This window comes from Phalacrocorax aristotelis, chromosome 20 (assembly GCF_949628215.1).
Source record: "Phalacrocorax aristotelis chromosome 20, bGulAri2.1, whole genome shotgun sequence".
NCBI classification, from domain to species: Eukaryota; Metazoa; Chordata; class Aves; order Suliformes; family Phalacrocoracidae; genus Phalacrocorax; species Phalacrocorax aristotelis.
Window position 1 is genome coordinate 5,995,772 of NC_134295.1, and position 16,371 is coordinate 6,012,142.

Genomic DNA, 16,371 nt, shown 5'->3' on the forward strand with positions numbered 1-16,371 from the left:
CCCCCGGTAATAAGGCGCTGGGCGGGGGCGGGCCGCCGCCGAGCCCGCCCCGAGGGCGGGGTAGGGGGATGGAGCCACCGCCCCGGCGGGGACGGGGGGTACCGAGGGCCGCCCGTCCCCCCGTCCCTGGCTCTGCGCCCCCCGAGGCCGGGACAGCCCCGGGCGGGGCGGGGCGAGGCTGCGGGGAGGCGGTGGGGAAGGGGAGCGGGCGCCGTTGCCCCCCCCCGGCCCCCCGCCAGCACCTTCACCTCCCGGGGGCGTGCTCATCCCAGCCCCGGGACCCCTGCGGGACCCCTGCCCCCAGCCCTGTCACCCCTGGGAGGGTCCCATGGTACCATTCGTCCCAACTCCATCACACCCGGACAGGCTCATGGTGCAGCTTGTCTCAGTCCCGTCACCCCAGGGTACCACTTCCCCTGGGGTACTGCTCACCCCAACCCCACCACCCCGGGGTACCACTCACCCCAGCACCATCACCTCGGGGTACTGCTCACCCCAACCCCACCACCCTGGGGTACCACTCACACCAACCCCACCACCCTGGGGTACCGCTTACCCCAGCCCCATCACCCCATCGCTCCCCAGTGGGTGCTACTGTAGGGGACAGGTTGTGCGGTGAGTCACACCCTGGCTCCCTGCCTCGCTGTGCTCCCTGGCATGCAGACAGGTAGGTTTTTCCCCTCTAGGTCTTCCTCCTCTGCTTTCCCGGAAAAGGAGAGCTTGGGAGAAAAGAAAATGGGACTAAACCTGAGTGGATACCAATGCTGGTGTGGGGCCTGCAGCTCCCCCCGTGCTGCCAAGGCCACCGGCCGCAGCCTTGCTGCAGCGTGGAGCCAGCAGTGGCCATGGGAGACTCACTCCCGGGTGCTCCCTGGGCACCCAGGCACAGCTCATTTCACTGTGGGGGGGTCCCAAAATCAAGACCCTTTTGTGCCTATCCAAGCCACCGGAGTTCCCTGGCCAGCCTGCACCCCACTGGCAGCTGCAGCGGGCCACGCTCATTAGCACCGTGCCCTGAGCCCCGCGGCCCTGGCACCTTCCAGGCACCCTGCTCCTCCCAGCCCCCAGCACCCAGCTGCGCCGCAGAGCCCGTGCAGGATCAAGGCCAGTGTCTCCGAGGGGAAAACAATGTGCCGCTGTGTGCGCTCCGCCAACAAGGTCATGTTTTGTCTCTGTCCTCCCTCCCCCCCGGCACACATCATCTCACCCCCGTTAGAGCGAAATTTCTCTGTTAATTAAAACAGGCGGCATCTTCCTTATTGACTTTTGGTTGCCAGTTGATAAAGCCTTTGAATGGCTGCCGGGCTGCTGCTGCTGGTCCATCCGCCCCTGCCTTCGGCCATCTGCAAGATTGAGAGTTGCCCGAGCAGCCGTCAGGGCAGCAAAAGAGCTGTGGAAGATGTACCCTGTTCAAAAGCACGTGCTTTTCAGAGCGTAGCGAGGCTGTTTGCTTTTGGAAGACAAATGGTCCGAGCAAGTGTATTGGATTAGTCAGTAAACACGCTCTGTCTTCTGCCACTTGTTCCTGAGGATGAGCTCCAGGCCAGTGTCCCCAACCATTAACTGGGGAGCAAAACCCATCAGAACCGCGCTGGCGAGCCCTTCCCTCTGCCCCAGCAGCCGTCCAGCATCAGGCAGCATCTGTGGCAACACCACGCTTTTCTTCCCACCTTCTGGGAGTGATTTTCTGTCTTTCTGCTGAGGTTCATTTTGTCTGGCTCTTCTCTGCAGGGATGTGAGTCCCATCCCATCCTGTCCCGTCCCGTCCCATCCCATCCCTCCATGCCACCCCACCACAGCAGCAAGAGCATGTTTCGGCTGTGCCGAGCAAACCTGAGCAAGCACCGGCTTTTGCAGCACCTGTCTGAGACCATCCGTCCATGCAACAGACCCGAGATGCTCCCGTCCTCCCACACCAGAGCCACGGGGAGCCGCTAAGGTGAGCTGCACCGGCAACCCACCGCCCATCTGCACCGACCCCGCTGCAGGTGCCGTGAGTGGGGAGGGGGCTCTGGGGATGCAGCCTTTGGGGTGGCGGTGGCAGCCCTGGTGTGGGTTTTGCCTGTCTGTTGGGCTGGTGATGCAAGTGTGCATCCCGTGCTGTGAAACAGGCTGCTTGCTGGAAAGATGTTTCCTGCAGTGGTGGGCTGGATGAGTGGCCGGGCTTGCTTATTCGGGAGGGGATTTATTGGGCTGGGGTTGGGGCTGGGGCTGGCAGGGTGGCTGCGGTGCTGCCGCTGTGCTCTGAACTGCTGGGTCGTCTGGGGCTGCTCGGCTCAGCCCCCCGCATCCGCCCCCGTGCAAAGACCAGGTCTCTTCCTTGTTTTGCTGGAGGGGAGAAAGTGCTTTACACCCCGCTGCTCCCCTGCCACAGCGATCGGCGGGCAGTGCTGGAGTGATGGGAGGCAGATGTGATGTCTCTGAAGGGCAAACTTTAGCATGATTAGACAGGTCAAGATGCAGACCTGCTGGGGGGTGCAGCCCCCCGTCACCATCAGAGGCGATGCCGGAAACCTTGCATGTGGTTTTCTAGTGGCTTTCATCTCTGAGGAATCCCCAGTTGCCACAGCTCTCTTGATCCTGGCTTTTCTTGAAAACCCTCTTCTGCAGCGCTGCGTAGGGGATGTGTTTATAAATAGACACATTCCCCTGTGGATTCCTGAGCATGCCTCCTCTTCCAAGGCCTGGCTCCGCTGCAGATGTCTGTCCTGCCTGCTGCGATGATGGTAGCAGCACCAGAAGGGCTCAGCTGGCTCAGGAACGGTGCTTGGTGCAGCCACACCGGCAGCTGCTGCTGGTGCCGGAGCCCCAGCGCTCCACGGGGCGAGCGTAGGTCCCCCCCCGGGCAGACCCGCAGCGGGTTGTTCCCGCTCTTAGCCCGGGAAGAGGCTGTTGTCCTCCTCCGTGTGTCGCAGGGGGTGTTGGTGGCACGGAGCAGATGGTGCTGCCACGCAGGCGCCGGGGCAGGTGTGGTTACACTGGCAGAGCGGGTGGAGGGCTGAAGCTGGCTGCGGCGCACGGCAGTGGGTTTCCAGCGTAAACCAAACACCAGCCCAAATCCTCCCAGTGGAAACCAGTGTGACCGCCAGCCCCGCTTGCCCTGGGTCCCATCCTTCCACCACTGCTTCAGCCACGGGTCAGGCTCCTCCATCCCCAGGCATTGGGCAGGGAACCGGAGCGGGGCAGTGGATGCTCCGGCTCCGTGTGGGCTCTTCACTGGCTCCCGGGGCTTTGGCTGCTTGGGAGGTGATGGGGATTTGCGGGGTGCAGGCAGATGGACAGATTGCCGGCCTGTCTGCTCCTCTAGCAGATGGACAGGCAGACAAATCTGTCTGCTCCTCTGCACGCTGCTCTTGCCTAAAAGGCCTTGGGAATGCAAGATCTTTGTGGATGTTATTTTCCACTTTCCAGACCTACTTAAACTGCGTGCTGATTATTAATTTATTAGGTGTTAAGCGCTGACAGCGGCGAGGGCAGCCCCTGTGCCAGGGGGTTGGAGTGGGGCAGGAGGGTGCAGTCCCCAGCCCCTTGCTCTGCCCCCGCCACCCGCCATATTCCCCCAGCCCTTAACGAAGAATTAATGCAATTATTTATTCATGTATCTGGAGCCATTCACAAGCCTCTGATCATCTGCTCGAGGATTTTAACCAAGTTAGCGGGGGCCCAGCCAGGGCAACCAACAGCGCTGTGAATAAAGCAGAGGGATTTCCATATTGATTTATAAATAGCAAAGGAATTAGCTAATTAGATCTCTCCGGGGAGAGAATTCCGACAGGGAGAGTGCGGGGCTGGGCTGGGCTGTATGCAGGGACAGGCGGTAACAGCTCCTGCCACCACAGCAGCTCCGGCATGGGAACAGCCCTCACAAGCAGCCCTTGGCTAAAAATAGTAGCCATGGGTTAGGGTCTGGGGGTCTGCCTCAGCCGTGCTGCCGTGTCTGCCAACCATGCCCACCCATGGTATGGCTTTCCCAGGCCCTGCGGTGCGGCTCCAGGACGTGGCCACCTACCCGGTCCCGGGGCGAGTGATGCTCTGGCTGCGCAGCCCACGAGGGGATGGGGTGAAGGGGCTGGGGGACACTGCAGGTGCCGAGCAGGGCCGTCCTCAGCCGCAGAAGGAAAACCTACTGAGCTTCATGCCGGGGGATTTCTACGGGGAATGAGAGCTGGCTGGGGCTCGGCAGGCAGGAGGAAGAGCGGGGCTGCGTGGTGGCCAAGGGGGTCTTTCCAGGCCATCACCCAAGCAGAAGTTGATTGCTGCCGAACCTCCTCGTGGCTGCGCCATCACTTGGGCTGGCTGCCGAGCAGTTGCTGACTGACCCTCTGACATTTGCACTGGGAAAAAGCGTCCTGGACCCAAGCAAGGGTCTGCACGGGACTTTGCCGGGGGTCTCCCTGTCACCCATGCAGAGCTGGGGCTGCAACCAGTGTCCCCGAATCCTTCCTGCCCTGGGAATGGCTCCAGCCCGGGAGGCTGCAGAGAGGCGCTGACTTCCCATAGAAACACATAAAAGGGCCCGTTCTTGTATTTGCCAGAGCCCCGTCATTTTTGGTTGTGAAGATCCCATGGCAACCGGCGCCTTGTGTAACTGCGTTTGCTATTTCTGGGCTTGCTTTTCACTCCGGTAACATCTTCCCTGCATCCCACCGTCCTGCACTGGGTGGGGGGGCAGGACCTGTTCTGCTCTCCCACCCCAGGACATCTCCATCCTCGTGTGGGTGCGACACCCCTTCCTGGCTCACGCTGGGGAGGAGGTTGGCAGCTGTGAGTCATGGCAGAGGAAAGAGAGAGCAATCCCCTCTCCTCTCGAATCTCTCCTTATCTCGGAGACCATCTGCCCTTCTTTTCGGCCAGGAGCTGGAGCATTTGCAAACAAAGCCAAGCCCTCTAACCTAAAACCCTCCAGCCTCATCAGCGGGGTGGGGTGGCCAGGGTGGGCTGTGCTGTGCTGCCCAGGGCCCCCAGCCCTGCTTCACCCTGGGATGGGGACAGTGGTGGGACTTGAGGGATCCTGGGTGCCTCCCCGCAAGCACGGTCCTGGGGGAGTTTGTACATGGCAGGGATCAACACCTGGCAGGGAGCCCCCGCATCGCCTTTCTCAGCCTGCTGGTCTCTCCCAGCTCCTCCCGGGCGAACAGGATCCTGCCACAACGTCCTTGCCCAGGCTGGATGCTCGTCCCACGCGCCTTATCTCCTGCATCCCTGCTGTAGGCTGCATTTTGGTGCTGATAAAGGACTCCCTGACCCTGAGTGAGCCGTGCGCTGCTGGTTTGGTCGCATTACAAGAGCAGGATGGCTGCCAGTGGGTGTCCGGAGAGAAAAGGGGCCACAGCATCCAGTTGGCAGCAGGGACGGGAGGGTGGCCGGGTGCTACCGCACACGGGGCTTTGCTCCCTCCCACCCCGGCCGGGGCCACTGTCAGGGGTCCGAGCTGGGAGCACGTTTCAGAGCCTCCTTCCTCATTAAAAGGGAAGTTTATAATGGAAACAAAAGCGATGCTTAGTCCAAGTGGAGCTTTTCCCGTCCTGTTTCCTCCACAGCCTGCTGTGGAGGTGCCGCGGGAGTGTGTCTGCACGCCATGGCCAGAGCGCGCGGAGGGGAAGCGTGCCGGGGGTCCCGTGTGTTTTGGGCATTGCCCCCCTGCACGGCGCTCACCGAGTCCAGCCATGCCACGGAGAGCACGGCCGGGCTGCAGCAGCGTCTTGCCACAGCAGAGACAAGGTGGATGCAAGACGCTGCTCCTTCCCTGCTCTTGGAGCGTACGGCCACAAACAAACCCTGGGTGTCCTTTGGGTTGCAGGGGTGGGTTCGTGGCTGGCGGGGGCCCGGCCTGTGCACGCAAAAGCAGCGTGTGTCCTGCCCGTGCACACCCCCCCCAGCATGGGTCCAGCAAGCATCTGACACATGCACAGCCACGACGCTGATCCCAAGCCCTTCCCTTGGTGACGGAACATGGGCAACCCCACGTCTCCACTGCCAGCCCCCCGCAGCCCAGCGGGGTCACCCCTTTTGCCCGAGTCCCTGGGGCTGGTGGCAGCCAGCCGACCCCATCGCGGGGCAGCCGGCGCTGCCGGACCCGGGACAGGAAAGCGGCGCTGGGATGCTTTGGGGCAGCGATCCCTCCCCCTGTGAGCAGCCGGGGATGTATGGGCCTCTTTCTCCCTGCAAGTCAATGTGTCTTTTTGTTGCGCTGCTGGGTTTTGATGCCTGCGAGCAGGGAGAGACAATACGTCGCATTGTTCCTTTTCAGCAACATCTGACGGGCCCAGGCAGAGAGAGGCCAGTGTGTGCAAGGGCGGCCGTGGGGGAAGGGACTGGGATGGACAGACAGGCAGCAGGAAAGACGCAGGGACACGCAGGCCAGGCCTGATTTCTGCCTGCCTGGATGAAGGGCTGAAGGGATGGGGAGTGCCGGAGGGGTGCCGGGGAGTGGATGTGGGGTATGGGAGGGGCGTTATCTTCTGGTACCCGAACAGCCCTGAGAGATGCAAAGCTCCAGCCCCACTCATCTTAACGGACTATTAACCTTAAAGCCTCATTAGGAACCTGTAAGTGTCAATACCATTGACCTTTTCATTGCTGCTCCCTGTACCAGAAGATCCTGATTTACTGGGGCCAAGCAGCAGGGGGTACCTGTCGCCCCCGGGTAAATCCTGGGGTTCCAGGAAAACCCTCTCCCCGACATCCCACGCTGGTGGGATGGGGCAGGGGCTCAGTCCCCACCCGAGCGGGCTGCGAGGGGTGAGCTGGGAGGGGAGCTCGACAGGGGAATCACGGCAGTGCTGGGATTGTCTGCAACTTTCCGTCAGAAATCCCCTTCCCTTATCCCCTGCTGTCCCTCGCCTGGATTGCTTAATTACCAGGAACAGAATTCCCCTCTGCCTCAGAGCAAAACCGAAAGTGTCCCCAGGGCCACCGCAGCTGTGGGCAGGGCTGGGCGGCAGCCCTAGAGCCAGCAGAGCCCAGAAACCCTGGTGATGGGCTCCGGGGAACTGCTCCATGCCCCAGCCTGGTGCTGAGGTTTTTTTGGGAGTGCTTTGCCTCCCAGGCATCCCAGCCATGCCGTTTCGGCTCTCCGCCTCCCAGGAGCTGCTGGGATGTGCTGGGGGCGGGGTGGGGAGGGCATGTGGGTGTTTTGCACCTGCCGGAGGCAAGCACGGTTCTCTGACCCTCCCTCCCCGGGCTTGCTTGGTGTTGGTGAACCTCTTGCACAGCTTTCAGGGTCAGGGGAGTGTGGTGGGCTCTCGCCGTGATGTACCCCATCCCATTGCAAAGGGGTTCTGCAGGCCCTCTCTGGTGGGGGACCGGCACCCCCCATCCACACTCCGCTCTCCCGCGATGGCTCTCGCTCTTGGCAAAGCTCCCGGGAGGGGACGGCAGCCGGTTACGGGCTTGGTGGGGACCTGTGGGGTGGGGGGCTGGTGGCATGGCCCTGGCCGGCGGCAGCAGCACAGAGCAGCGGTGCCCTCCCCGCCCCCATGGCTCGGCAGACTGCACCGGCAGATGCATTTCGCCCAGACTTGCATGGCTGTAGCCATGGCAACGGCTGCGCCGCGGTGGGATGCTGGAGGCTGCGGGCGCAGGGCTGTGCGGCGACGCAGCGCTGCAGCGCTGCTGTTGCACCCCGCGGCTGGGCTTCACCCCATGGCTGGGCTTCACCCCAGGTCCAGCTTCACCCCATTCCCAGCAGCGATTCTGGTCCTTATCCCAACTGCTGCGCTCTGGCATGTGCGTGCTGCTTTGCACACATGTGTGCAAGCATGGACACGGGCGGCGGTGCAGCACACGTTCTCCTTGGGGTGACGGTGCAAAGGGGAGGTGCAGCGCCGCAGGCAGAGGCCGGGCAGGGTGGGGATGGAGCCGCTCACCCCTTTATCGGGGCTGGGCTGCCATAAAGCCGGGGCTGTTTGCATTGGTGCGGCTGCACTGGCGTTGACGTCCTGTCTCCGCTTTGTCTCCACGTTAACTTTCAACCACGGTGGCTTTTCCTCTCCGCTGCCACTGCCACACCCTGCCAGCCTTGCTGGGGCCCTGTGGCTTGGGGTGCTGGAACCCCAGCATCTGGCAGCCCTACTGGGGGGCTGCAGCCGCCCCCCGGCATGGTGCATGCCTGCTCCCTGACTGTTGGCAACAGGACGAGGGCAGCAGGATGAGAAGCTGCTCCTGCCAACTTCCTGGGTGCCACTGGGGGTGAATGGTGGCTGGAGCTGGTGAGGGCAGAAGGGGCATCGCAGCCCCGGGCAGCTGCAGCCGCTGCCTGCCTGCCCACACCGCTGCCTGCCCCAGCCCCCTCACCGCCGTGGTGCGGGCAGCCGCCAGCCCGGATGGGTTTGGCAGCAAAGCAGCTCAGCTGGAGAAAAGCCTCTGGCGCTGGAGTGACCCACTAACCTTGTTCTTCTTAAAAATGCATGAAATGCAGGCAGCTGCCTACAGGGACTCGCACACGCACACTCGCGCTCATGCAGGGGCGGGGGCACGTTTTCAGCGCTGCACCCACGCGCCTGGATCAGGCAGCGGTGGTGGGGGAGCCCGGGGGTGCACACTGCACTCACTGCCGAGATTTCGGGGTATCTGGAGGGGGGCTTTGCGCTCCCTTTGCCGGTGCTGTTTGATGCCCTGCACGTCCCCAGCCCGGCGAGGGGCTGCATGCCTGCGCCATGGGCAGGTTTCCCCGGAGGCGCTCAGGCATGGTGCTGCCGGGCTGCGGTAACGCTGTGGTGGTGCAAAGTCCACCCAGCATGTCCCTCCACTGCGCCCAGGAGCCAGCTGCCGCGGTCAGAGCCAGGGCTTGCTTTGGGCTCCTGTTGAGGGTCCAAGGGCACCCCAAAGAGCTGTCCCTGCTCTGGCCAGTGCCACAACTGGGTCCCACTGGAGACACGAGGCAGGGTCCTGCTGCCAGGGAAGGCGAGGCAGGCACAGGCTCGCACCATCCACTGGCTGCCATCACAGCCTTGACCTCATTTCTTTCCAGCTTCTCCATGCCTCTAATACACCCTGGCCAGATGGCTGCGAGCCAGGGGATCCGGGGGCGGCGGGGGGACGGCAGCCTAGCCCCACTGTGGGGGCACAGACCCTGCTCACCGTGCTCAGTGGTGGCCCACAGCCCTGGTGAGGCTGCAGCCCCGGTGGGTGCCACGCGGCCCCAGCGTGGCCCTCACCACCGCAGGGGTGCTGGTTCCCGTGGGGGGAACGTGTCCCCACCGCCCTGGCAGAGATCTCTCTTGCATGCAGCTGATTTAATTTCGGTCTTGTTTGCATAGCTGATTTGGCGGCTGCAGCACCTTGGCTGGCATGATAAAGACATGGGGGTGTAATTTTAGCTGCTCTAGGCTTGAGCCGGGCAGCCCTGAGCAGCCCTGGGGCAGTGTCCGGCCCCAGTGTCCCATCACGGGCACCTTGAGGGGGGACAGGCACATCCAGCCCATGCCACACACTGATGCCTTCGGCAGGAGCAGCAGAGGATTTGCAGGATTAGGGTTTTGCCTTTTTTTTTTTGTGGTTGCAATCCTGTTTTAAGATGAAGAAACAAAACCCAGAAGCCAACCGCAGCCTAAGCCCTCGATGCCCATTAGCCTGGATCAAATAAACAGTGGTGCACTGTGAGATGGGGCATCTTCATCCCCTGGTCAGCTCCCTGCCCCGAGAGGGGATCGCTCCCTGGTGGGATCCGGCCACACCGTGTTTCCCATCCTCTCCCCTCCTTGCAGCAGAGTCCAGCTCTGCTCCCACTGCAGGGAGCTTCCCGGCCTCACTACTGCGTGCTGCTGCCCACACGGCTCTTTCACCCCCAGATCAGCTGCGTTTGCACGCAGGAGGAGGGAGGAAATCACAGTGGGCGGCGAGGAGGGGTGTGTGGAGTTTTTCTGAGCCCTCTTGGAAAACCCTGCAGCTTCCTCTGGGGTCTCGGCCCTTGCTTGTACGGCAGCAAAGTTGAGGAAGCGCATGAATCACCTGCAGGAAACTTCTCATCGCTCTTCCCATCGCTGCCCGCAGCCGAGCCCATGCTGCCTGCCGCAGCTCGCTGGGGCCGTGTCCGCCCTGTCCTGCCCTGGGGATGTGGCTGCCCCATCCCTTGTCACCCGCCTCGCCTGCTCGGGGCCACCTGACCGGCAGCTCCCCGAGCCATGGCATTGCTGTGAGCTTGGCCTTCTGGAGCTGTGTGTGCACGTGTGCGTGGGTGCACGTACGTGGGTGCACGGGTGCGTGTGTATGGGTGCACGGGTGCGTGTGTATGGGTGCACGGGTGCGTGTGTATGGGTGCGTGTGTATGGGTGCACGGGTGCACGGGTGGCTGTGAACATGCACACACAGATGCACACTCACAGACACTTATTTACGTGCATGCAGCCACGTATGCACCCAGGTGTGTACACACCTTTGCACACACACGTGCACCCACGCATGTGCCAGGTGGCAGAGGAATCAGTCTCTTGATTCCTCTAACTAATTAACATAAATTGACACTGACTAATTAACCGTCCCGTCTCATTAAAGCCCAGAAACTGCATTGCTGGGAACAGCAGGCAGCTGAGCTCTCGCTGTCGAAGCACTGTGGCCATACTCTGCCCAGTGCCAGGCACCGGCCACCCCTGATACCCCCCCCCCCCAACCTGGGAGTGTCCCCATCCCTGTCCTTATCCCACGGCCCTCGCCCAGGCTGTTAGTGGCGGTGATGAGATTGGCTCCTAATCCACTTATTCCTGGCTGGCTCAGAGGGCTGGTGACAGCCTGCTTCCAACGCCCAGCGTGCTTTGGATGCCCCTGGCTCCAGTCCTTCCATCCCGCAGGGGGGCTGGGGTGCCCCTGACCCCCTCAGGGGCTGGAGGTGCTGGGATGGAGGGGGAAAGCCTCGGTGGTCTCAGCTGAGCAGCCATGGGGCAGGGAGTGATGCCAGTGGGGGTGAAACATATGTAAGGACCATGGAGGGACAGTGGCATCATCCCTGCTCCATCCCTGCAGGGAGGGTTGAGTCTGGAAGGGGAGGTGACACCACCAGTGTCACCTGCCCAGCAGCAGGGTGTCCCTGGTGGAGCAGCAGTGATGAGCAAACCTTGCATCAGCCGGAATGGGGAGATAAGGGGCCCTTCCCAGTCCTCACCCTGCAGGATTCCCTGGGGACAGGGTGGGGGGGACAATGGCGGGCTGCTTTAGGGAGCGGGGTGCAGGGGGACATCACCCCAGCATGATGACACCCGCTCTGCAGGAGGAAGAAAAAGGAAATTTCTCACTTCCTTCTTTGCTTAGGGCTGCAGCAGGGCTGCCCGGGAAGCTGGGGGCCCCAGTGCAGGTCCCGTCCTGCTGCCGCACCCCGAGTCCTCCGCCGGCCCCCCCCAGGCCTGCCGGTGCATGCTGCTCCCCGACAGCTGACTCGGGGCTGAGTCACGGCTCCGCATGCCTGACCGGTTTGGGGGAGACCTTTGGGCTCAGCGTGGGAACGGCCTGACCTCAGCAGCAGCATGGCACGGAGCCCGGGCCAGCCCCGCCAAGCTGCCTATGGGACCCTTGTCTCCCAAAAACAAGGGAGGGGCTTTAAAATGGGGGCTATCGATGCTCCTGGAAAGCTCTTGCTTGTTCCCGCCAGCCAAAGGCAGCCCTGTGCGCAATCCCTGCTGCCCGTGAGCAGTGGATTAAAAACTAGGTCAATGGTAGATCCCCAAAAGTGATTGCAATCGGGGAATTGCCGCTCCCAGGGTGTGAGCCTGGGGGACACTTGCGCCGTTCGATACCTTTATCGCTGAGCTGGAAGAAGATGGCTGGTGAAAAGCAACCCCCCCCGAAATCACCCGACCGAGCCGGGTTGCTCCTGCAGCGATGCTGGGGCCAGGTCCTGTGCAGAGGCTGGGGACAGGAGCCCCGAGGAGGGCGCAGGGTCCTGGGCCAGCTTCTGGGGACGCTACGGCAAGGCCAGGTTCCCTCATCCAAGGGTCAGGAAAGAGCCACGGGAAGGGCGGATGGTGCTGGCACAGCGGGGAAAGCTGGGGACACTCGGTGCATGGAAACAGGGATGTGCGTGGGGTGGATGCGGGGCTGGGGAGGAGGCAGAGCGGCTGCGGCAGCCCCAGCGCCGGCGGGCAGGAAGCGGGGCGGCAGCGCGGGGCCGGGGCAGGAAGGCAGCCGGTGGCCCCGGGGTCGGCGGAAGCGCGGCGGAAAGGCTCGGGGCCACAGCGGTGGCGGCAGGAGGAAGCCGGGCCGGTGAGGGGCTGCACGTGTGTCCCACGGGGGCACCGAGGCTGTGCCTGGGCACTGCGAGGAGGGGCATGGGACGTGCCTACCATCCCCACAGTGGGACCGAAACTCCCTTGGTGCCGGGAAAGGGCCCCTCCTGGGCGAGCCCTTGGCTGTAAATGCCTCTCCGCCGCCCTTGGGGCTGCAGGTCGTGGCATGCCCTGCAGCTGGCGCATGTTGGGACTTGCAGCCTCGCGTCGCAGCGTGGGAGATCCTGCAACCGGCTCTGCTCTGCTGCCGGCCGGCGACACTCCACCCAGCGCTCCCGTGCCGGGGGCAGGACGCCCGGGACCCCGCTTCGGTGGTCAGCGAGGTGACGCTGCTGCGCACAGGGCTCCTGGCTGGGGTCTGACCAAGGAGCTGCGTCCTCCAGGGGTGTAGGGGTGGGTTTGGGGGTACTTATGGCCCCTTGAACCTCCGAAAGGGCTCGGGGTGCTCAGCCTGTGTGGTGCCCAGGATGGGGTTTCTGCAGAGCCTGACACCCACACGGAAGGTGGGCGACCTACCTGGCTCTCCCTGCTCCCCCTCACATCCCCAGCTCTTGGGAAATGTCCCCACACCCTCCGAAGCCTCTGTTCACCATCTTTCAGTCCTCAAGCATTTCCAGCCCAGCCTGTTGGGGTTATTTAGCTCAGACCCAGAGCGATGCTGCAGGGAGGTGATGTGCTCTTGGCTGTGCACACGTGGGGGGTGGCCCACCACGGCCCAGCCCAGCAGCCCCCGGCACGGCGCAAAGAGGGCTGGAGCGACGGGAGCTGCCGTCCCTCCGGCTGTCGGTTCGACAGCAGAGCAGAGGATGGAACTGTTAAATATTTATAGCCGCTGTTGGAGCCGCTTGGGTAAAATGGCAGCGGAAGCAGAGGCGGGGGACGGACGGACGGCAGGATGGCTCTGCTCCCCTGCGGTCCATCTGGCCCCCACGCTGCTCCGTGCATTGTAGTGCTGCGAGTCGCCATCTGCTCCCCGCGGGGACTCCTGCCTGCCCCCGCCCGGGACGAAGCAGCGATACGGCAGGGCCGTGGGTGCCGCAGGCGTTGTCTCTGCTCCGCTGCACAAGTGCAATGAGTTTAGCGGTCTCGGGTGATGAGCAGGGGACTGGGAGAGGCTGGGCGGCTCGGGGTCCCGCCCCACTGCCCCGCGCTTGCTCGATCCAGCTCCCAGCTCCCCGCCATGGACTTGTTCAGATGAGAAAATGAGGGCGTGTGTGTGTGTGTGTAATTGCTAATGAGGATGTGTATATGCTAATTCAGGGCTGCCAATTACAGCAGGTCTCACTGGCTCGGGACGGGGTCTCATGGGCCGTGTCCTGCCCCGGTTTTGGCCAGGTGAGCCCTGGGCAAGGTCAGACAGCAGTGGTAGCCAGCTTGGCTCAGCTCGGCATCTCCTGGATTCAGGTGCCCCGGCCCCAAGGAGACCCCATGACTCTGGGTCGGTGGGACATGGGCCCTTGGGTCCTGCTCAGGGGTCCCTGGCCCCCCACCCTTGTCCAAGGGATGGGCACTGGCAGGATGCTCCCACCACCCCTATGTGACTTTTTCCCCCATTCATCTCACACAAAACCTGCTGCGGTGTGAGACGGCAGTGGGCGCACAAACCCTTAATTAGCCACTTTAGGGATTTGGGTTTATTAATGGCATAAACGATTATTAAGGAAGAATTAAAGCTACTCGCCTCCAGATAAAGGACGACACGGCCCAGCTGGGATTACCCGCATGCATTGCGTGCCGAGGCTGGGGACCTCTGGCTTCGTGGGATGCTCCTGTCCCACCCCTGCCCTCATCCCCACATCAGCAGCTGCTGGATTCTGGGTTTGGCACAGCACCAACCAGGGACGGGCTGGTGTTTTTTGGGGGGTCGAGTATAAGCTTGGGGGGTGTCTGTCAGGTCCCCAGTGGGCTATCGCCACTGCAGGCTCACCAGCCATCCAGGATCTGCCGTGACTGGACCGTGGGGGTCCCGAGGGGCACCAACAACATCTCTGCGTCGGCACTGGAAGGCAGCAGAGGCTTCGCCTGCTGTTATCAGGGGACCAAACAGGCGTTTGCAGGCTCGGGTGTGATATCTGTGCCGGCTGTTTCTGCCTCCCACCATGCTGGGGGCAGAAACACAGTGGGGTGTGTGTGGGGCAGGTTTGTGGGTCAGGGGCTGCTGGCAGCCCTGTGCGGAGCAGCCACAGCCTGCAGCACTCTGCGCATCCGTCCTCCCGCTGCACCGGGCTGGGGTGGGACCAGCTGGGAACTGGCTGGCTGGAGGTCCTGGGGACGGGGACGTGGGCAGAAGTTGTAGCCTCCCAGGAATGCTGGGACAGGCTCTTCGGGGAAAACAGCCACTTCCCATCAGCTGCATCCGCTGGGAAATGGCAGGGGGAATTCCTGGCGGGCAGTGGGAGGCCAAAGCTTGTCCCCAGCGCACGTGCCCCATTTTGGGTCTGCACAAGGGAGGGCTCAGCCGCGTCCCCAGCAGTGCCAAGCCCTGTGGAGGGCATTTCTGCCTGGGTTTTTGTTCCATGACCCTCCAACATGGCTGTTACCCTGGGGTCCTGGGCTTGGGGACCCCATGGCGATGCCAGCCAGCTTCTCGGTGGCAGCCCCTGGTCCCGCCTGGCGCAGGGAGGATGGCTGCGGAGCTCGTTAGGCGCAGGTGTGGGATTAGCCATGATTGCCTCCACTTTGATGTCTGTAACCTCCTCCCCAAGGGACACTCGTTACCTGCAGCAAACCTGCGCCTGGCATCTGGCTGCTAATCCCGGGATTAGCTGGTACAGGGCAGGCGGCAGATGGAGCCCGGCCAGGCCAGGACCCCTGGGGCGCAGCGCTGCCCGTGGGCTGGGCACTGTTGGGTTGCCCGGGGCCCCTGGGGTCACCAAAGCAGCTGAGTCCCCCAGTGAAGCCACCTCCCAGGAGCACTTGGCTGCTCCCAGGGGAATTCCCACCCAGGATCTCCCCTGGGACGTCATCCCCTCCGGGGCCCCCAGGAAAGCCCCTGTGTGTGCACTGTCAGACTATTCAAGAGAAAGGAGAAGTGTCCCCTGCTCCCCACGACAGCCCCTCCCAGCTGCCGGAAGAGCCTTTTCTGGAAATCCAGTAACCTCCGGGTCTGGGACAGATGCCTGCAAGGAGGAAGGTGCCCAGGGTGCTGTGGGATGCAGGCACCCGGCAGGGCTGGGAGGCTCTGCCCAGAGGCAGCCAGCACTGAGGGTCATGTTGCTGGACCTGAGGGGATGTCCAAGCCTTCTCAGCGTGGCTGGGAACCCAAAAATTGCAGCCAGGGTGGCTGCAGCTCAGCCAGCCCCAGCTGGGCCACCCCGCAGCAGGACAGGCTCTGGTGCTCCAGGGCTGCCTGCTCTGCCCAGCTGCTTCTCATCCCAGAAATATCTGCAGCGCACTCAGGCTCAGCAAAGGGGAGGGGATGAAGCCGTGGGGAAGGAGAGGAGGAAACGGCCACAAGGCTCCATTCTGAGCCCCCCACAAAGCCGGCTCCCTCACCCCTGTGGGCAGCTGCCCTCCTCCTGCCTGTGTGGCTGCTTGGGGTCCCAGCCGGGCAGGGGGAGGAAAGAGGGGGGGTCCTGCCAGGAGCTGCACCCAGGACTGTGTGTTAGGGGGGCTCTGTGGCCCCCACCTCCCAGCCGCACCCCCCTCCCCGTCCTGTGGGCCGAGTGCCCCGCGGCTGCGTGCTAACCTCAGGGTCCCCGCTCAATGGGAGGAAGGAAATCCTCATCCTCGGGAAAGGCTGGACACGGCCGTTTCCTCCTGCCGTGGTGGGGAGGGGGCCGGGGGCACAGGCACACCCACTCGTGGCGCCCCAACATCACCCCCCCCATCCCAGTTAGTAATCCCATCCAGAGACTGGATCTGGCCCTGGCTGGGCGACACGAGAGCCAGGGGAAAGGCTGGGGGGGGCCTCCCCATCCCCCCCAACAACCCCCGAGGGTCCTCGGGGGGCTTTTTGCAGCCTTCCTACGCCGTGAGGCAGCGAAGCACCTCTGCCCCTCGGCCGCCGGCTTCCCCGTGCGTGGGCAGGAGGCTCAGCTCCGTCCCCGTCCCCGCCACGCTGCCGACGCGAGGCCGCCCCGGTGCTGGTCGTGGGTGCGGGGGCGCAGTCCCGTGGGGCTCAGCTGCACCCCAGCCTGGCAGGGCTCCCTGCCTG